This window comes from Aotus nancymaae, unplaced genomic scaffold, assembly GCF_030222135.1.
Source record: "Aotus nancymaae isolate 86718 unplaced genomic scaffold, 86718_ANA_hifiasm-v0.15.2.pri h1tg000161l, whole genome shotgun sequence".
Taxonomy (NCBI): Eukaryota; Metazoa; Chordata; class Mammalia; order Primates; family Aotidae; genus Aotus; species Aotus nancymaae.
In genome coordinates, this window is record NW_026988576.1 from 4,787,167 (window position 1) to 4,808,834 (window position 21,668).

Here is a 21,668-nt window from a genome sequence, read left to right on the forward strand (position 1 = left end):
GGTTTCTCAGAACCTTCTATAGAATCTTGGGTCTACACAGGTTTATAGCTTTCCAAGGAAAAGAAAGATTGCTTGCAACCAGGGAGCCTTAAGAGCTCACTTTGTTTTCAGAAGGGGAAGAATAAAACAGAAAGAAAAAGAGAGAATAAAAGAAAGGAAAAAGAAATACTTCCCCTACCAGATGCACTGAAACAGAACTGTCAAATGCAGCAAAATCTTGTAAAATGTTCCTCTGCTGTAGGCCATAGAATAGAACTGTAATAAACTCTGACCCATAAAAAGTCATGTAAACATTATAACCTGTTTTTACTAGCCCTTTAAGCATGGGGAGCAATTGATCTAAAACAGCTTGGCTCTCTTCAGTTCCCAAGTCTCCATTAGACCCCAGCCTCCAACATGGGTGTTCAAATGCCTCTGGCACCGAAAGCCAAAAATAGGAACGAGCTAGAAAATTGCAGCTATTTAGCTATTTGCCCTGGGCAGATGTTTGATATTTCCAAGAGCAAAACAGTCAAAAGGAAAACTCCCGAGGAAAAGCCCCTTTGCAATACCTGTTTCCATGGAATTACTTAATCCACATCCTGTGTCCATAAGCAAAATAAATATCCACGTCATCCTCAGCTGCTGGTTTTAGATGTCCCTAGAAATCATACTAAGAAAGTTTTTGATGCAGTGAAAGTCATCGTATCGATGCCTCAGGAAAGATAAGGTCTGACTGTCTCCCTACGGCTAAAATGCTTTACCATATGAAATATAAATGTGGAAAAATTCAAGTAAGATTTTTACAGGTGTCAACATGAACACTCATTCTATTACATATTTGTGGAATGCTACCTAAGCCTGCCTTGCAAGTATCTTTTTCTTCTTCGTTCCTAGACTCTACAGGGAGAGCTAGGGGAAATTAGGCAGAAAGCCCAGCGGTGCCTCAGCAGATTGTAAATTGTGACATCTTTCTGATCTTGTTTTTTTGATTGTCCTTCCAAGAGATTGTCTGAATTTGTCTCAACTCAAAGGCAGATGGTCTTGGCTAAGAGCAGATGGGGACATCCATTAAGTAAAGGCACGCTGAGGTGAACGTACGCTCAAGGCGGCAGAACGGTCTCATGATGAATCTATCACTGCCCATTTCCGCGATGGCCTCGTGGGGCGTCACTCTGTAGCTTCACACCGTGGATGGATTGACTGACCAGTTCAGCACTGCAGTGCAGTTCAGCAAATACACTTTCAGTACCTGCCTGTAAAGAACCAAGGGCATTGCTAGATGTGGTGAGTGATACAAGCCCAGCCCTCAAGGAACTTAGAAAACCTAGGAGTGTCCCAGGTCAGGACGGGGACCTGATGCCAATTCAGACACTCTGGGAGTGCTGGACAAAGGCAACATTGGATACCAGAAGCAGAGATGTCAAAAGTGCTTGCTAATTAGTCACAGTAAATTGCTGTTGGTGGAAAAAGTCAAGAGAAATTAGAAATTAGTTTCTTTTTCTTATTCTAACTTGTGAATTGTGAGAATTTTCTAGTATCCTGAGAAAAACATCAACATTTTTGTCTAATGCATGTGTTTTACCTAAATACGTGTATGAATAAATTTCTTAATTGGCACAGTAACTTTCCCTAAGGAAGATTTATATTTCAGATTTTAAAAAGGATTGGAAACCTGAATGCGTCTCTATTATTTTTAAGCACACTGACAATTTAGCAACATGCCTTACTGGATTTGAAGGGGGAAAGCATTTCTTTCCACCTTCTGGAATCCCACAAGCAGTCCCTGGGGGCTTAACCAGAAACAGAAAGATTATATCCTGCATATAAATAGTGTCTATAGATTACTCAAATAGACCGATGCATTTGATTTTCAAAATAACCCTGGAAAATTAGCCGATTAACGTTTTATCTTCATTGTTTTAGATATGCAAAACTGAAGAAAAGTTATTTTTATGAAAATTGCATATACGGCCAGGTCCTCAAACTCTGAATGTTATTTTCAATATGGCAGATTAGACTATAGACATTCCTGGTCCCCCATTTCTGGTCCTGCCTACCCTTCTCTTTTCTGACCATTCTTCTTGAACAAAAGCAAGTGAAGTGAAGGTGGCACCTTCTCAGAGAGGAGAGCTTCCACCTACAACTCCACCACTTAAAGCATAGCCTGGACCAGGCGTGGTGGCACACACATGTAATCTCAGCTCTTTGGGATGCTGAGGCAGGTGGATCACGTGAGGTCAGAAGTTCGAGACCAGCCTGACCAACATGGTGAAACCCCGTCTCTACTAAATATAAAAAAATTAACTAGGTAAGATTGAGTGCCTGTAATCTCAGCTACTTGGGAGTCTGAGACAGGAGAATTGCTTGAACCCAGGAGGTAGAGGTTGCAGTGAACTGATATTTCATCACTGCACTGCAGCTGGGGCGACAGAGCAAGACTCCATCAGAAAGAAAGGAAGAAAGAAAGAAAGAAAGAAAGAAAGAAAGAAAGAAAGAAAGAAAGAAAGAAAGAAAGAGAAAGAAAGACTGAAAGAAGGGAGGGAGAAAGGGAGAGAGGAAGGAGGAAAAAAGGAAGGAAGAAAGGAAGGAAGGAAAGAGAGAAAGGAAAAGTCTGATATTCTAGCTAACCATAGTGGACATCATTACTTCTATTTTCTCAAAATAAAGAAACGGTAATATATTTGTCATTGCACTTGCATTTTGATGCCAGCTGAAAGAATAATTCAGAGAGTTAATAATTAAAGTCAAATAAAAATAATTAGCTGTCATACACTGAGAGTTTGCTCTGCACTAGGCATAAATAAAAATGCTTTCCCTGAACTTCACTGAAACTTCACAACACATATATGAAATAGGTAACACAATTATTCCCATTCTACAGCAGTGGGAACTGAGGGAGACAGAGGTTAATTAACTTGTCTGGGTTCGCACAGCCAAAAACTGTTGAGAAGAACAGGCTTTATGCTGATCACTTCCAGTTCTTAATCTCTATACTGTCCTGAAAGCACCATGCCCAAGGAGCATAGATGAATAGTTGTCAGACATATAGCAATATATTAATTTGTGCAAATAGGTTGAGACTGAGCCTAAGAACATCTAGGATTAAATAAATACATGAAGCCTTTTTCTCTGCCATGAGGAAAAAAATGTGTCAGGAAATCTGTTGGGCAGAGAAGTTCTCTATGCAAATTGAGTTCCATATAAGTTGAAAATGAGAAGGGGGTTATCCTTCTACAGGAGGGTAAGGATGAAAAGGCAGCAGGGAAGGGAGAGAGAAGTGGGCTAAGAGAGAAGCCCTGTATTTCATGGCAAGACCCCCAAACTCCCTATTAACAACATTCACCCTGCGATGTCAAGTAACATGTTCATTAAGTAATGGGTCCAGAACAGGGGTGCAGCACACAGCCCATTGACTGCCACCTGTCTGGGTGGAAGCCCTGGGGAAGAAGAGATGAAGCCAGCAGGTGCTTCTCTCCGTCTTTCAGGGGGTACTCTTCCTAGCACAGAAAAACAGTGCCTCTCAGCACTTACTCAACTCCACTCTACAAATAGAACCATTAAAATTGGCTAAAGAAGGATAGTGCTTCTGTCCTCCCACTGGACATGACTTAAATTCTTAGGAAAAGAGAAACCTATCATGATCCCTATCAAACAGAAAAAAGTTGTATTATTCTGTTCTCACACTGCTAATAAACATATACCTGAGACTGGGTAATTTACAAGGAAAAAGTGGTTTGATGGACTCACAGTTACATGTGGTTGCAGAGGCCTCACAGTCACGGCAGAAGGCATAGGAGGTGCTAAGGCATGTCTTACATGGCTTCAGGCAAGACAGGATGAGCCAGTTGAAAGGGGAAACCCCTTATACAGCCTTCAGATCTCATGAGAGTTATTACTACCATGAGGATGATATGGGGGAACCCACCCCTATGATTCAATTATCTCCCACAGGGCCCCTCCCACAACACTTGGGAATTATGGGAGCTACAATTCAAGATGAGATTTGTGTAGGGACACGACCAAACCAAATCATTCTGCTCCTGGCCTCTCCCAAATCTCACGTCCTCACATTTCAAAACAAATCATGCCTTCCCAACAGTCCCCCAAAATCTTAACTCATTTCAATATTAACTCAAAAGTCCAGAGTCCAAAGTCTCATGTGAGACAAGGCAAGTCCCTTCCACCTACGAGCCTGTAAAATCAAAAGCAAGTTAGTTACTTCCTTGATACAATGGGGTACAGGTATTGGATAAATACAGCCATTTCAAATGGGAGAAATTGTCCAAAACAAAGCAGCTGCAGGCCCCATGAAAGTCCAAAATCCAATAGGGCAGTCATCAAACTTTAAAGTTCCAAAATGGTCTCCTTTGACTCCATGTCTTACATCCAGGTCACAGGGATGCAAGACATAGGTTCCCATGGTCTTGGGCAGCTCTGCCCCTGTGGCTTTGCAGGGCATAGTGTCTTCCTGGCTGCTTTCACAGGGTAGAATTGAGTGCCTGCAGCTTTTCCAGGTGCACAGTGCAAGCTATCGGCGGATCTCCCATTCTGAGGTATGGAGGACGGTGGCTCCCTTCTCATAGCTCCACTAGTCAGTGCCCCAATGAGGACTCTGTGTGGGGGCTTCAACCCCACCTGAGACTTGGTAATTTATAAAGAAAAAGTGGATTAATAGACTCACAGTTACACATGGTTGAGGAGGCCTCGCAATCACAGCAAAAGGCTAAAAGCACACCTTCCATGGCGACAGGCAAGACAGAATGAGAGCCAAGTGAAAGGGAAAACCACTTACAAAACCATCAGATCTTGTAAGACTTATTCACTACCATGAGAACATTATGGGGGGAAGCTCACTGCCCCTTTGCCTTCAACCTTGACTGGAAGCTTCCTGAGGCCTCTCCGGAAGCATAAGCTGCTGTGCTTCCTGTACAGCCTGCAGAACTGTGAGCCAATTAATTCTCTTTTTGAAATGAATTACCCAGTCTCCGGTATTTCTTTACAGCAGTGTGAGAATGGACTAATAAGCATGGTATTGTGAGTTTATGTTTGCTTTTATGTTGTTGTATAGCGGTTTTTAGGCTTTCCAAAGCATCAGAACATGTGATGTGGGCAGACTCATTCAGGAAGAGGCAGTGGACAGAGAGCACGAGATGTTGTACGTGGTTCTAACAGACATTGAGCTGGGATGCTGACATGTACAGGGAACCAGACTGTGGCAAGTCAGAGTTATTATATCCAGTGATGAGGGGAGCCTGTGAGGAACCCTGAAGGGGACTTCCTTTGAGTGGAGGCTTGAAATCTCCTCAAGAGGACATGTAGACAGGGCCTATTTGCATTTCACTGGCCCAACAAAATTTGGCAATGATTCTGTTGCCATTAAAAAGTTCCACAAATCGTGTACACCCAACGCTTCGTCGGATGAGCATCTGAAGTAAATCAGCATTTACATGAAAACATTGCTCGACACATTTTTTTTGGTGCATTTTCAATTCTTTGTACATCCTGGATCATCTTTCAAATTAACCTTGGTCTCACCAGTGGTAGAAAAGAAAATCTCAATCCTGCCCTTCCCTAGAAATTGACCATGGGAGGCGGTCTCCTCCCGTCTCTGAATCTCAGCACGTGTGAAAGAAACATCAACATGCAAAGGCTGGGCACATCCACCACTTGCTTATAGCTGGAAATATGGCCAGACTGGGCTCTTAGAAAGTGGGGAGGAGCCTGTTCATCTCCTTTCTCTCTAATCCGTGAATCAACAGAATTTAGAGGGCAGTGGCATAAGGTCAGGTGAGGTGGTGTTATCTTCTCACTTAGCACCTCAGTTAGCAGTGGGAGTCTTCTCACCTCTCTGCTTCACACTGGTTATTTGTAAGACTCAAAAGATATCCAGCTTTGTCTTTACTACCAAACGTGAAAAGTGAAGAAAAGATAAAGGCTAACACTGGGTGTTTACTAGGCCACAGACACTGTTCTGAGAGCATTATACGTATGAACTCCTAGGGACATCTATCAGTCCTCCCCAGAGAGATCCAGGGCTTTAAAGAAAATTCAAGGTAACCTCCAATCTACTCTGCTCAATTCTCTTTGTGTCCCATCGTGTTAGGGTTAGTGGGATACCGTCCCTTCAGAGGGCTTAGAAAAAAATTCTAGGAATTCATTTCTAATTAGAGAGTCATAAAATTTAGATGCCTCTAGGTTTAATGTGTCGACTAAAACAATAAAAACTTTCACAGCTTAATATAAGGTAAATCACCACCTTAATCTAGGAAATAGCTAAATAGTAAAAATAAATAAAACCTTTGATAGGGAATACATGTCATATATTAATGAAGACCTAAAGTCAGGGATAATTCTAGATGGTCCAAGGCTGGCCTCACAAGGGTGGAGGTTCCCTTTGGAAGAGGGAATAGAAAGACAGATTAGGAGAGGCAGATTCCACCATTATGCAGGTCTTGAAATTACTGGGATCAGAAGTTCCCTAACTAGAGAGTCATCGAATTTAAATGCCTCTCTCGGTTTAATGTGTTGGCCATCCGTCTTGGGACGGTAAGTGGGCAGTGACTCTGCAAGCATGTTCAACGTATGACCAATCTGCCTCTGGGTTTCTGGAAGGATCAATTTTATTGACAGCGTTCCTCATTTAAGAGCAGTTATTCTATAGCACAGCTGAATTTTCTGTGATCATACTCAGAGATTGGGCAGACTGGCCAGGCTCTCATGCTGCAGGATGTAATCCCAGCACATTGCAAAATGGGTACTTTCATGCCATTTTATACCGCTAGAGCCTTGCAGTAGAAATGAATCAAACGAAACAGCAGGAACCTGAAACTGTTGTTTCTGCAATGGAAAAGCAGCCTGGAGTTTACTCCCACATGGTTTACTCATCTGAAAGAGCCGGCCCGTAATCACCGTGTTTACGCTGCCTGTCTGTACTCACATGATACTGCAGCTTGCAGCTCAGAACTGCTCACACCCCCAGTGCTTCCAGCCCAGCATCCAGGCTCTTTCATCTCCCGTCAATTATCTCTACCTTAGTTTCAACAGCTTAGCAAGCTGCGTTCATGAGACACAGAGTGGCTTTATCAGAATAATTCCAAGTGCGCAGAGAACGACAGAGAGACAAGAGGAATGCTTCTCAGACTTACTGGTTTCCTCCCAGGATTTGCTTGACTCTAATTATTGGAAGACCTCCAGGGGCCAAGACTGCCTGGGCTTGTCAAGGGATTTCTTTTTCTACCAGAGAACACCACCACCCAGACACTAAATCAGATGAGAGCTAACATTTTCACAGCAATAAATCTCTGGAACAAAAGAATGAGTTGGAAAACTTTCATTGCCTTCTTCTTTGGTGGAAAGAAATTATTTATAAGAAAAATTAGGTAGAGTAAAAATGTAGTAGGTTTTTTTCTACTCCCTATTTTTCTCGATTGTATGCTAGTAAAAGCAAACTCCTCTGATAGTCTCTGCAATTTCTTTCTTTTGTTTCTCTGTGTGTGTGCTGTTGTGTTATTGTTTTCTTTGTGTTGGGACATTTCTTCAGAAAAAAACTCTTTTGAATATCAGATTTTAAAGTATAAAATCTGGCATACAAGATAACAAATGCTTTTGTTTTTAGGTATCACAATATGCTCAGATGTTGCGGGAATATGTGATCGCAGTTTCAGGGACAGTTCTTCAAAAAATAACATAAAATCAGGAGGGTTATTTTCAAATTTCTGTTCCATTCTTAGAATCGGGCTTCCTGTAAGGTGGTCTCATCTTCATTCCCCTCTCCAGCTACACGGACAATGTATGCTCGGGTTTGGACTCCCTAGCTGAAGTCCTGGGCAGAGAAGGGGTGCTTGTCTCTTCCTCCCCAGAGTGTTTCTCATTCTGTGGCCAGACAGCAAGAAGAGAGGATCAAATTAAATAGACTTACGTTAGAGCAAAATTAATTAATATACAACTAAATGGATAATTCGCATCCAAAGTATTTGTAGCATGAGAAGACAGTGTTAACTTAAAGACTGACCATGAAATACCTGGAACGAGGTTCCTGAAAAGGCACTAAAACTCCTGTTAACTTAAATTAAAGGGCATAGATGATGCCTTTCTCATCGGTATGTGCAGTTAATCCTCCAGTCACCTTATATCCCAGTCCAACTAAAATGTCGCGGGTATTTTTGCAAAAACCAAGCTCCGATTTTGGCAGAATGGATTAGAAGACTTTATTAACCACTCTGCCTTTATAATAACTGATTAATACCACATAAAAAGCAAATCTTTGTGAAAGCGGCATCCAAGCCTTCAAGTCAAATAACGCTTATTCCTGTTTCACTTCTTTTTAAATATTTTATCCTCACACTATTGCTTTTCAAGCTATATAATTCTGCAGTAAAAGACAATTGGCTTATAGATAGGTCCCTGACACATACTGTACCAAAATGATCACGTAAAATAGATGATATTTTAAGCTTTTATGATTAACTTTAATTAAGTTTTGCTTGGCTGTCATATAAAAGGTATTTGAAGTCTTAATTGCATTTATTTTGTATTTTTCACATTATTATTTCTTAAGAAATAATATAATATTAAGTTAAACCCATGGTTTTATTCAACTGGTGTTCTATTTGGGAATGCATTGCAATATTTATAGAGTCTAATAGAAAAGGATAATGTAACAGGCCATTAAAAACTACACTGTATCAGAGATTCCATCTCTGCTAACACCCTGGGTGGGCTGGCATGAAACACAAATTGTGCTATTAAATCCGGAAAGATTTGAAGAAAATCCGGAATGAATTCTAGCTATTCAAGACTAGCTTTAAATGACTTTTAGAAATAAAAAAAATCAAACATTTAAATAAGTTAAATATCATCTGTTTAACAGATTGATGTCATGTGAATACATTAGAAACTAGAGAATTTCAGATCCTAAGACGTACTGCTATTCAATACCACTCATGGGTGTATGGGAAGATTGACATCACAGGGACCCAGAAACAAAGCTGATGGGGAAACGGCTCATTTTTAAAGAATTTCTTTTTCATTCAAGGAAGGGTGAAAGAGACAAAATAATCATTTGTTGTTTCTTTTTGTTTTAGAACTTCATAAAATTCTCAGTTTATTAAAGCAGAAAGATCGTATCATTATTTTTAAAAATTAAACCTCTTCATCATTCCTTCTTGACCACCTTTGGGCCTCGGGGACCTGAGGTTTTCCTAGCTCTTTCTGTGGGCTGGAACTGTGATTATAAAAGGATCAAAGAATACCCCTTGGCAGCCCAAGCACCTGGAGAAGGGTTGCATGGCTAAGTGTGGAAGGAGAGAGAGCTGCTTTGCGATGTCTCTTCTAGTGGCTCCTTTCTCCAGCACAAGACAGACTCGCAGCTCTTCCCCAGGCCTTCCGCCAGCTATCTGTCCCACATCCTTTACCTCCTAAGACCTAACTCCCTTCTGCTAAACACTGAGAACGTGTAACCTAGAGTTAACATATTTCTGAGAAAGCTCCATCTATGACCCCTGCATAGTCAGAAGAGTGGTTTGGAAGCTATAGTCCACATAGGCCCTCTGCTGTAGTTGACTGGGCTGGACGTAGTACTTCCAAGTCCAGTTCTCATGTTTATGAAGCCAGTAGCACCCCCTACAGATGAGCACCACACCCTACAGCCACACTCAGGTCTGTACCCAGAAAACTCCCTGGGGGAAACAAAGAGAGATGCCCAGAGAGCCAGGCCTCAGGTATTCAAGATGCAGCCGAAAAGGCTTGATTTTATCTCTTCTCTGCCAGATATTTCCTTTGGACCAAGACTCCACAGTGAAAAACGTTTGAATACGAAAAATCCTTTTAAGAACTCAGAGGAATAGCAAAGGCAGAGTTGTGAGGCAGCCAGAGCTCTGAAGTTAAACGTTTTAGTGGTGTAGCTTGGCTCCACAGTGCATGAGCTGTGGGGATTGCAGGTGCCATTACTATAGAAACAGAAAACTGCCTTCGCCTCTGAGTAAACAAATGAGTGCGTGTGGCCAGTCAGGGACTCCTTCTGCACCTCGCCTCACCAGCAGGTCAGAGCTTCCCCAGATTGGATTCGACTCTCAGCTGGGTGCCGAACTGAGGACAGCTGCGGAGCCAGAGAGAGAGAGAGCTCAAGCTGAGCTGGTGAGATTGCACCCATGTCTGAGACACGCCTTGCCCCTCTTGTAGCAAGCTGTAAATCTCCTCTTGTTTGAATAAATGCTGGATGAGGCAGTTATTTTCCCTCTTGGTCAACCCACAAAGAAGAAAATCAGGCCAGACCCAGTGGCTCTGCCTGTAATCCCCATGCTTCCAGAGGCTGGGACTAGGGAATCATTTGAGGTCAGAAGTTTGAGACAAGCCTGGGCAACATAGTGAGACCCCATTTCTATAAAAAGAAAGAAAAGAGGAAAATCAGCTCAAACATTTCACATGTGAGGACATAGATGAAATTGAAAGTCAGGACATCCTCTCTTAGCCGAGTGACTCTTACGAAGGACAGAAGCCTGGCGGTTTGCACTGGAGTGCACATGTGTGTCCCTGCAGGGAGACACACAGTGACTGGCACACGGAGTATGCTCCATAGAAATTGTGGCTGGAGATGGTCGTGGATGGCTGGCCTAGTTCCAAGCAGGGACTGTTACTTGTCGGCCTCTCAAGTCACCTTAGGTAGGAATTGGCCGATTTTTATTTAGCAGATGAAACTTGCTGGAAAGGATAAATATCCAGACAGATAGCAATCTACAGATCAATAGCAACTGCCACACAAAGAATGGTCATAAGTCTAAAGTTCATTAAATTAAAAAAAGACACAGCATGCATATCGAGTTGAAAGCTAAGAACCATCTCCTCTGTCAAAACACACTTTGTATGGGATGTGCCATAAGAAAACACACAATGATTAACAGAGTCTTTGTACACCTGCAGTTAACTTTAAGTTTAATACTGGAAGCTTTTTTAATACAAGTACAAATTAGTTTTGAGTCCTCAGTTGGGGGGGAAAAGAAGTAAATAGGTCCAATATGGAAATTCAAGGCAAACAGCAAGAGAGAAGTTCCAAGTGCCGAGGATGGGAGATTCAATAAACAGCCAGCCATCAGTTATCAATAATACCCTGGCATTCGTGCTTGGCTCTGGCTACGTGCACCCTACATGTTTTATTCATATCAAGCATTGGGATATTATCCTCTTTTAACAACTGAACTATACTTGCCAATTCATTTTTAATCTGTGGATGAGTGCAATTCTCCAATTTGTAGAATTTGTTTGCCAGTATTTCTACAACTATGACTGTTGAAATTTCTGTATGTGTATTTTTTGCTGACCCTTCAAGCTTTAAATATTTTCAATACCTCCTACAAGATTATAAAGAAATGAGGCTTCCAATAGGAATTGATTGTCAAATAGGTTCAACAATATATCAGTTTTATCAATAGTATATCAATCTTAGCAAAGAAAATAAAATCCTCTGCCTGCATTTTTAGTGCCCTGTTGATAACTGGCCAGATGGAGTCTGAGCCAGGGCTTAGGCAGATTTTGAAATAGGTGAGTTTCCTAGTCTTTTCTTACGAAAGTAGTTCTCTCATTATAAATTCCTTAGCTTTGACATAAGAGGCTTCAGAGCCAAAATAAATACGTTTTTGATAATGGGGTAGATCACCATTTCTACCTGAATGGAAATTGCAAATGTTTGAGCCAAAGGTCCCAAACTTTTCTGCAGGCAGTTTCCACACCAGATCCTTAAACCCTGAAACAAGCCTGAGCAAAAGCAGCATCTTTTGTTATTTCCTCTCCCTATTTATTTGACTTCACTCTGCTGTAGCATTAGAGGCGTCACACCGATTCTGGAGGCGTGTAACATGCCCTTTAACTGTGCCACCCTCAATCAGATGCCTTCTTTATTCAAGAAACAGGAGTGGCCGGAACACTCCCTGCCAGCCTGTGCCTCGCCTCAGAATGGATCAGTGGCAGGGGTTTGGGGTAACCATTTCTCCAGGCCCAGGCCTGTCATTCTGAAGTTGGCTGCCTAAGGAGAATCCGGGAGCTTACTCTCTCGGAGTAATAAGTGTCAGGGCCAGAAGGTCAGACAGCATCGTCTTCTCTAGCCAAAACCATTTGGAACCATTGCTCTGCGATTTATGATTTCATTGCTGGCCAAACACCGGGACCCCAGCTACCTTAACTCATCCCAGCCACACTCTGAAAAGCTAATCTCTGTCTTTCTAGTGGCATCTCTTCATTTGTGGAGTATCACACATTCTCAGCATGCAGCTCACCAATTACGTTGGTTGAAATTACTGATGCCGGCTTGTTGCAATGTCCATAAATTGTGGCTTCCTTCTTACCCCTCTTGGAATAAGTTTTACTATAACCTATGAAGGCATTATTGCAGAAATCACTGCAATAACATGTCATATTTCAACTACTGATGTATTTTTAGCAAGATCATTTGAATGAGCTATTGGCATCTTCTTGTTAAACCAGATGAAAAACTGGCTACCTGGGCACTCCACAGTTAAAGTCTTCTCCTGAGTTATCTTGCAGATTTCCTCTTAAATGGAGGCAATGATAAAACCTGTTTTATTCTTGCAACCAACAAACCACAAAATATCTCGTTTGTATTTCTACCCAACTAAGCCATATCAAAATGGCATTTTATACTTTAATGAATACCAAATTGGACAATCAGCTCTCAATAGTTTACATAGTTTCTTTAGCTCCTAAGTCTAATTACTATTTTCATTAATGGGAATAAAAGTATTAAGCTAAAAATGTAAGAGGAACTGACAAGAGAAATAATTATCCCAACAAATTTTAAAATTAACAAATTTAAACAAATTAAAATTAAACTTTAACTTGTTTTAAATTTAAACAAATTAAATTTAAACAAATTACATTTAAATTTAAATTTAAACAAATTAAAAATTATCACAACAAATGTTAGTACTTTTTTTGGATTTATGAGACCATGAAGATACACTTCTATCTTATATTCTGAAAGTTTTATGGCTTTATTACAATTTTTCTTTTAATACGATAGAACTAATTTGGTTACGTTGTAAGATAAGTGTCAATTTCATTTTTCGTATACAGGTATTCAATGTTCTTATCACCATTTGTTGGGAACCTAGTCATCTCCTTGCTTCCACAGTGCCACTTCTGAAAATGTACACATATGTTTTCTCATTGAGCTGCTTACGTCTGTCCTCTCCTTTACTACCCTGCCTTTGTTACATCAGTTTCATAATAATTCTTGATGTTTGTTAGACCAAGTCTTCCCACTTGATTCTTCCATTTCATGAATGGCTTAGCTATTCTTGGCCCTTTTGTATAAAACATATAAATGGCCAGTTTTATATAAACTTTGAATTTAGCATTTTAAGTTCTACCAAAAACCTATTGGAATTCTTATTGGATTACATTGAATCGATTTGGGAGATCTGATATCTTTAAAACATGATCCTAGCCAACTTATATAGATAGGAGATCTCTGTCCATTTATATAAGCCATTTTGAATGGTGACCAATGAAGCTTTATGATTTCTTTTATTAAAAAATTATCCCAACAAATTTTAATATTTTGTTGGATTTATTCCTACATTATATAGGAATATATAATAGTATATTAAATAGATTGTGATATTACAGCAAATGGTCTCTGTTTTTAAAAAAATCAGTAATATTTATTAAAATTTTACAAATACTTTAATAAAATGCAAAACTTAATTTTTAGCCTTAATTTTAAACAATAAATGCCTACCTACCATAATGCTCTAGGTGGGTCTTGAAAGTGCAATCATATCAAATGCAAAGTCATGTTACTATGAGGTTAACCAAATTACTGAGGGAGCCAATGGAGCCAGCAGCTCTAGAGATCAAAACCGAATGCCTATGGTGCTATATATAGGCTTGCATTAACATTGGGGCTCACCGTATCATCAAAACACTGCATATGTTTTTGCAGACCAAATAAACGGGCACCAGTTTGCAGTGATACAAACAAAATAAGCTGTAATTTTGAATTCTAATTTTCACAGGCAGTTAAAGAAATCTGTTTCAAAAACAATGAGATTCTATTTTTTACCTGACAATAATAAATGGTGACAGGAGTACAGAAAATAACCCTTCTCATTGACTGGTGCCAGTTTTGTAAATTGGTGCAAACTTTTTAGAGAGCAACTTAGTAATTTCTATCAAAATGTAGTATGTTCATTCCCACTGTCCTGGCAATTCCACTATTAGAAATGTACACCACAGATACACTCTTAAACATGCACAAAGAGTATAAACAAGGATGCTCAATGTAGCTGAAGTGTTCAATCTCCCTAAATGGACATCAGTCAGGAGATGCATAGCATTGTGTATCCATATGAAGCATGCTTATACAGATGAGAGTAAGATAGACCATAGTTACAGATAGTAAGTAAATAAAATAAAAAGCAATGAACATAGTATTCTCCTGTGGAGTTTACTTTTTAAAAAAAGATGAGATAGACAATGGGTGAGTGCTCCAGAGAAACAGAACCAACAGCATACAGTAGGATACAGATATATATATAGAAAGAAATTGAGAAGAGAGGGAATGAGAGAGAGATTTTAAAAAATGGGCTCATAAAATTACGGAGGCTGGCAAGTTCAAAATCTGCAGGGCAGGCCAGTAGGTTTGAAATGCTGGCAGTTGTTCATGTTGCAGTCCTGAATCCAAAGACAGTCTGGAAGCTGAATTCCTTCTTCTTCTGGGGACCTCTGTCTTTTCTCTGAAGACCTTCAACTGATTAGATGAGGCCCACCCACATCATGGAAGGTCATCTGCTTTGCTCAAAGTCTGTTGATTTAAATATTAATCGCATCTATAAAATACCCTCATAGCAGCATGTAGACTGATATTTGACCAATCAACTGGGTGGCAAAGGCTAGTCAAATTGATACATAAAATTAATCATCACAGATAGATAGGTAGATAACTAGATAGATAGGCAGGCAAAAGAGATACAGAGAGAGTCAGAGAGAGATACATAGATAAAAGATAGCTATATATACATATATGGATAGAATACAGGTAGTGTATTAGTTCATTCTCACGGTGCTATAAAGAAACACCTGAGACTGGGTAATTATGAAGAAAAGAGTTTTATTTGGCTTACAGTTCTGCAGACTGTTCAGGAAGCACGACAGCATCTGCTCGGCTTTATCATGGTGGACGTTGAAGAGGAAGCAGACAGGCTTATATGGCTGGAGAAGGAAGAAGAGAGACAGAGTGGGCAGGAGTCACACACTTTTCAGATCTCGTGAAAGCTCTATCATGAGAACAGCACCAAAGGAGAAAATCTGCCCCCATGATCCAATCACCTCCCACCAGGCCCCCCCCCATCACTCAGGATTCAAATTCGACATGAGATTTGGTATAGCCTTGGAGATACGGCATGGCCCGTTGCTCCTGGGCTACAAACCTGTACAGCATGCAAATGTACAGAATACTGTAGTCAACTGCAGCATCATGAAAAGTATTTGTGATTCTAAAGTAAACATATCTAAACAGAGGTGATGCAGTAAAAACACAGTATGAAAGACACAAAGAGAAGGTATATCTCGTATGGTGCTCAGCTTACTCAGCCCCCACCCCCAACCCTCCCCACCAACCCATCACTGAGACCCATAGCATTGACTTCTAGTCCCGGCCCCTCCTTCCATTTCCCATGTATCTTTTTTATCAGATCATGCAAATAACCTTTTTCTGGTTTCCCTATTGTTAATTCATGCTATCCAGTGATGATAGGTAAGGCTTTCTCAAAGGTACCTTGTAGTACGTCCCTTCTTTCATTAGACCCTTCGGTGCTTCCCAAAGATACACCAAATTAAGTATAAATTGCTCACTCTTGCGTGTCAGAGCCTCCACCATATGGCACCAACTCCCTTTCCAGTCTCAGTTCACACATCTCCTCTACAAGTACCAACAGGGTGGCTCACTGCTCATCAAAAGCGGGCTATGCATATGGCCCGATGCCTTTTTCTCATGCTGTCACCTCACTTGGTGAGTTCTCCTCCACAATGTTCTCCTAAAAAAGCTCGCTCTTCTTTCAGAGCCTGTCTGATATTCCACAATACTCACAAATGTTTTTCAGGTTGACCCAACAGGACGTATTCACTTTCCCATCTGAATCTCTACAGATGTTCACAGTACCTCTTCTGTCAGGTTACACGTCATCCCCCGGTATAGCCCGTGTGGTGTTAATAGTATCTGCTTTGCCAGATTGTCATCTTAATGATGGCAGGGCTTTAGTCATATTCTTCTGCACACCCTCTATGATATTTAGCACAGCCATGTGCATTTTAGACGTTCTTAATTATTTGTCTAAATGAGTAGTAACAGTGAACTGACTTGCTTACTATCTTAGCACTGTTCCTCACCAGTCTTCTCTTAAATAATTGGTTTCTCAACTGGGCTTTTGACTCACGTCTCTCCAACCCATTCTCTACCTGGTGCAAACGTCTCTTTCCAAACACACGTCTGATCACGCTGACCCTGACTGAGAACTTGGAACGGTTCCCATTGCCTGTAGGATGGGCGCAAACTCCTCGGTATGGCGCACAAAGCCCTCTGTATCCTGGCTACTGTGGTTTGTCTCAGCAGTCCTCCCTCCAACCCTGTTCTTGCGACATGCTGTTTCCAGTTCCAGCTGTCACACCGCTCCTTTCCCCACATCTCCCGTACCTTTGCTTCTACTGCTGCTTCTGCCAGGAACGCCTCTGCCCAGCCCTCGCCACCTGCAACAGCTGTTTACCTCTCCGCACTGTACAAGGAGGGACCCTGGCCTCCCACACCGTGAGCCTCCTCTGCAGATGCTGCTGTCACAGCTCCTGTAATACTTTGCTGTGTTGACTTTTCATGTCCGAATCCAGCTGCTCACAATGAATACAGAGAGCAAAATGGACTGTTTTAGAGTCCTTTGCATTTCTGATGCCTAGACAGCGCCTGACAATGGAGGAAGTTAATGAAAACTATCTTGCCCAATGGCTGATGAATGGCTGAATCCAAACCGAAAAACCAGTCTATTCTAGTCATCCATTAGAAGAGTTTGTTTCATAGATTACGTATGTCAGTGTTTAAAATGCCACTATTAAAACCTGTTTAGTTTATGAGACCTGAATATCTGACGAGAGAGAGACCAATTGAGTGTGCTGATTTTCCAGTTTATTGCCATTTTCAGTTTTATATTTAAAAACTTTTAAAACCATGTTATATTTTTTGGTCAACAGGATATTCTGAAAATGTTACCCTCCTTCTATATTGGAGTTATCATGATAGGAATACATGTCTATGTGAGATTTAATTAATTTATGCCTGCAGGTGCCATAAAGGAATCACCCGCTACTGTGAAGCACCACAGTTCGTCTTTCTCTCTGCTTCCAGCAAGTTTTCTTTTCTTTTCTTTTCTTTTTTCTTTCTTCCCTTCCCCTCCTTTCTCTTTCCTTCCCCTCCTTTCTCTTCCCTTCCTTTATCCTCCCTCCCTTCTTTCCTCTGTTCATTCCCCCTCCCTCCTCCTTCCCTCCCTCCTTTCTTCCCTCTTTCCTTCCTTCCTTCCTGTCTTTCTTTCTTTTCTTCTTTTTCTTTCTTTCTTCTCTTTCTTTCTCTTTCTTTTTCTCTTTCTCTCTCTCTTTCTTTCTTTCTCTCTCTCTCTCTGTCTCTCTCTCTTTCTTTCACAAGGTTTTGCTCTGTTGCCGAAGCTGCAGTGCAGTGGAGGAATCTCAGCTCACTGCAACCTCCACCTCTCTGGCTTAAGTTATCCTCCCACCTCAGCCTCTTGAGTAGTTTGGACTGCAGGCATGTGCCATGATGCTCAGATAATTTTGCATTTTTCTGTAGAGACAGGGTTTTGCCATGTTGCCCAGATTGGTCTCAAACTCCTGGGCTTAAGCTAGGTGCCCTCCTTGGCTTTTCAAAGTGGTGGGATTAGAGGCTTGAGCCACCAGGCCCGGTGGCAAGCAGGTCTTCTATTTCATTCCTGTTAGGATGTCTACTTGAGGCTTCTCTCCACGTTGCCCTTTCACTACTTCTCCACACTTTACCTCTGTCCTGCATTAATCTCATGACTCAAGAGAGCCCTTGGGGAAACCAGAAAATCAAAGGTGTTAAATCACATACTGTCTCAGCCCATTTGCACTGCTGTAGCAAAATGCTACAAATTGGGTAGCTTATAAATAACCAAATTGTATTATTCTCAGTTCTGGAGGCTGTGATCAAGACCAAGACACCTGCAGAGAACTGCCTACCTAACTCATAAGCATCCGTCTTCTCACTGTGTTTCCACGTGGTGGAAGGAGTGAGGAGTCTCTCTGGGTCTCTTTATGTGGGCACTAATGTCACTCATAAGGGATCTGCCCTCATAACCTAAGCACCTTTCGAAGGCTCCACCTTCAAATACCGTTACATTAGAGAACTTGGCTTTAATGTGTGAGCTTGTGGAGAACAAAAACTTCAGTCTATATCACATACCTAGTCAGACATTTCTTTCTCAGTAGGTACTGTCCTGAGATGAGCGTATTTCTGTCTTCTGAAAAAATATGTGTGAGTGGAACAAGAATTGATTCCTTTGTGTCGCAATGGCTGGTACGTATATTCCTGGTTTAAGCTTCGATCCTACTTGTTAATGCTGCCAGCGGCCTGACCATTCAGGGTTCACGTGCCATCGGAGAGAGGGGATCCCACATGAGCATCCACATGAGCAATGGGAATTGTTTCACATTTACATTTACGTTTTGTGGCCTAACCCTAAAGAGTTGGAATGGAAAAATGGGTAGAAGGGCGAACCTCCAATGCGACATGCCCAGTCGAAAAGAGGTTATCACTGAAATAAAAGCAAAGATGTTATAAAAAACAAAACCAAACCAAACTTTCAAAATAGCACCCGCAGGAATGAACAGATTAGAGGCCACCAAGCATCTACAAAGGCAAAACGTGGAGTTATGAGTAACGGAATACAAAAGGAAGTCTATACCTGTCGTAACAGTAGAGGACGAAGTAAAAAGTTAACCTCATCATCTTTAGAAGGATCGAGAAAAACAAATAATTAGAGTTAAGGCATAGTTGATACATATGACATGCTTAACAAAATAATTTGCTTTCTAACAAAAAGAAATATATGTTCAGGATCGTGCGTCCCCGCGTGTGTGCGCCTAATCTCAGCTGGCCCGCCCAAGACCCCTGAGCACCAACCCTAGTCCCCTGTGTGGCCCCTTATCCGCTCCTACAGGATGAAAGAAAAAATCATGAACCGGGAAAAACTCGCCAAACTGCAGGCACAAGTGCGCATTGGTGGGAAAGGAACTGCTCGCAGAAAGAAGAAGGTGGTTCATAGAACAGCCACAGCAGATGATAAAAACTTCAGTTCTCCTTAAAGAAGGTCGGGGTAAACAGTATCTCTGGTACTGAAGAGGTGAACATGTTTACAAACCAAGGAACGGTGATCCGCTTTCACGACCCTAAAGTTCAGGCGTCTCTGGCAGCGAACACTTTCACCATCACGGGCCGTGCTGAGACAAAGCAGCTGACAGAAGTGCTCCCCAGCATCTGAAACCAGCTTGGGGCAGACAGTCTGAATAGTTTCGGGAGACGGGCTGAGGCTCCGCCCAAACACTCTGTGGATGAAGAGCACCACTTGCTACTGGAGAGGAGGAGGATGGTGAAGTTCCAGATCCTGCGGAGAATTTTGATGAGGCTTCCAAGAATGAGGCAAACTGAATTGAGTCAACTTCTGAAGCTAAAACCTGAAGGAGTTACTGGGAGCTGGTATTTTATATTATGACTGCTTTTTAAGAAATTTTTGTTAATGGATCTGATAAAATCTAGATCTCTAGTATTTTTCAGCCCAAGCCCCTCGGGCACTGCAGCTCTTTTCAGCTTTTTCTTATACACAATTCATTCTTTGAAGCTAATTAAGCTGAAGAAGCCTGGGAATCAAGTTTGAAACAAAGGTTAATGAAGTTCTTTGCCTAGTGTACAGTTTTGTTTTTTATTTCATTGACACTGATCTGTACGCAGTAAACAAAATTGCTTATAGAAAACTAATCATGGCATGGAATATGGCTGATAACCTTTGGAATTTGATTAAAGATTTAAACTCACAGTGTAGTGTAAAATAAATAAATAAATAAATAAATAAATATACATTCAGAGGAAGGAATCTGTCCAAAAGAAACATGCAGCAAAGTCAAGACTGAAAGGAGTCATGGCAGACCCTAGTCTCTGAATGGTAAGAATTAATATTGACCAGGCACGTACTATGGCAGGCCCCAGGGGAAGTGCTTTAGATGCATGACAGCATTTCATCTTTACTAGAACTTTTGAGGTAGTCACAAATATTTTACATATCTAAAGGTGAGGAACCAGAGTGATTCAGTTCTGTATTGCCACAAGCATTGCAGGTTTTTAAACAATTTCAGTGGAAAATAGCAATCACTGTGCTCAGGAGTGTGCAAGGACAAGCTGTTCTGGTTCAGGCCTCACGCACCAGGGCTGAATCTGCTGAAGTAAATAAAACCAAATGTAGGTAGGCCAGTCACCAGTGTTTAGGGGACAGACCAGGTGGCAGCTCTCCCAGGATGGCCTTAGCTAGGATCTGGAGCAACTCAGGTGGGGTCCACATATCTCATCCTTCAACAGCCTAGCTCAGACCTGTCCTTCTGTGGCAATGGCATTGAGAAAGATTGAAAGTAAGAATGTGCAGGTGCGTTTTCAAGCCTCCACTAGCATCCCATTGTTTACAGCGAGTCATAGGACCAGGCCCAGAGTCGGAGTGGGTGGGCATGACAAGGCTACCTTCCTGAGGGTGTAGCAGAGGGTGGGACGAAGAATGGCCCCTGATGCAGTGTATCATGCTGTAGATGAGATCAGTCAGGTCATCAACTGCTCAGAGGCAGAGCTTGAATTTGAACTCAATCTTTCCGATCCAGCCCCTCCCTATCCACAGCTACAGGAACCGGGAGAGGCTACAGCCCACAGGAGAGCTCTTAATGTATCATACTATGAAAGCTTGCAAGTCCGTGGGTAAGTAATGTGTCAAAAAAAAGAGTATGGGAACAATGTGATTTTTAAAGAGGTGGAGTAGAAAGTCCAATTAAAAAAGAAAAGTAGAAGAAATTAAAACCAAGACCTTAGAGAGAGTCATCATGATAACAGCCTGTGAGCACAGGCCTCTATGTTTGCAGAAGAACAAAGGTTACCTGGCAGAAGAAAAAATCATTTTATGAAAGTAATAAAAAGAGAAATGAGATGAGGGCGAAAATGTGAGTTTACAGTATTTATATTTCACATATTATTAACTCGTTGTGTCTAGATTTTATTTTGCATTAGGTTAGGAGAAGTCTTGAAAATGTTCATGATGTAAATAGAATTTAGAGAATAAAATGCTATACGATGGACCTTCTTGACATTCGTTAACAAAAATGCACTTTGCAGATTATAAACCCCTTTAGGAATCTGGAGAATTAGTTATAATAGCAGAGCCAACCGTCTAGACTAGCCAGGTGACCTGAGGCCCCTTCTGTTCCCAGGATGTTACATGCCTTTGAAGGAAAGAAGATAACTAAGTTAAATACATATATTCGATGACTACTTTCTTCAGAGTAATCCTGATTGTCCATTAGAGTGGTATCAGGGATGAATAAAGTTAAAAGGAAAAAGAGGTCTTCAGTGTGTT

The 21,668-nt window shown here is 41.3% G+C and overlaps 1 pseudogene; it reads left to right on the forward strand.

Moving 5' to 3' along the window:
• Window positions 1–19,224: 19,224 nt before the first annotated feature.
• LOC105709095 (transcription factor BTF3-like) lies at window positions 19,225–19,711 on the forward strand (annotated as a pseudogene).
• Window positions 19,712–21,668: the final 1,957 nt, after the last annotated feature.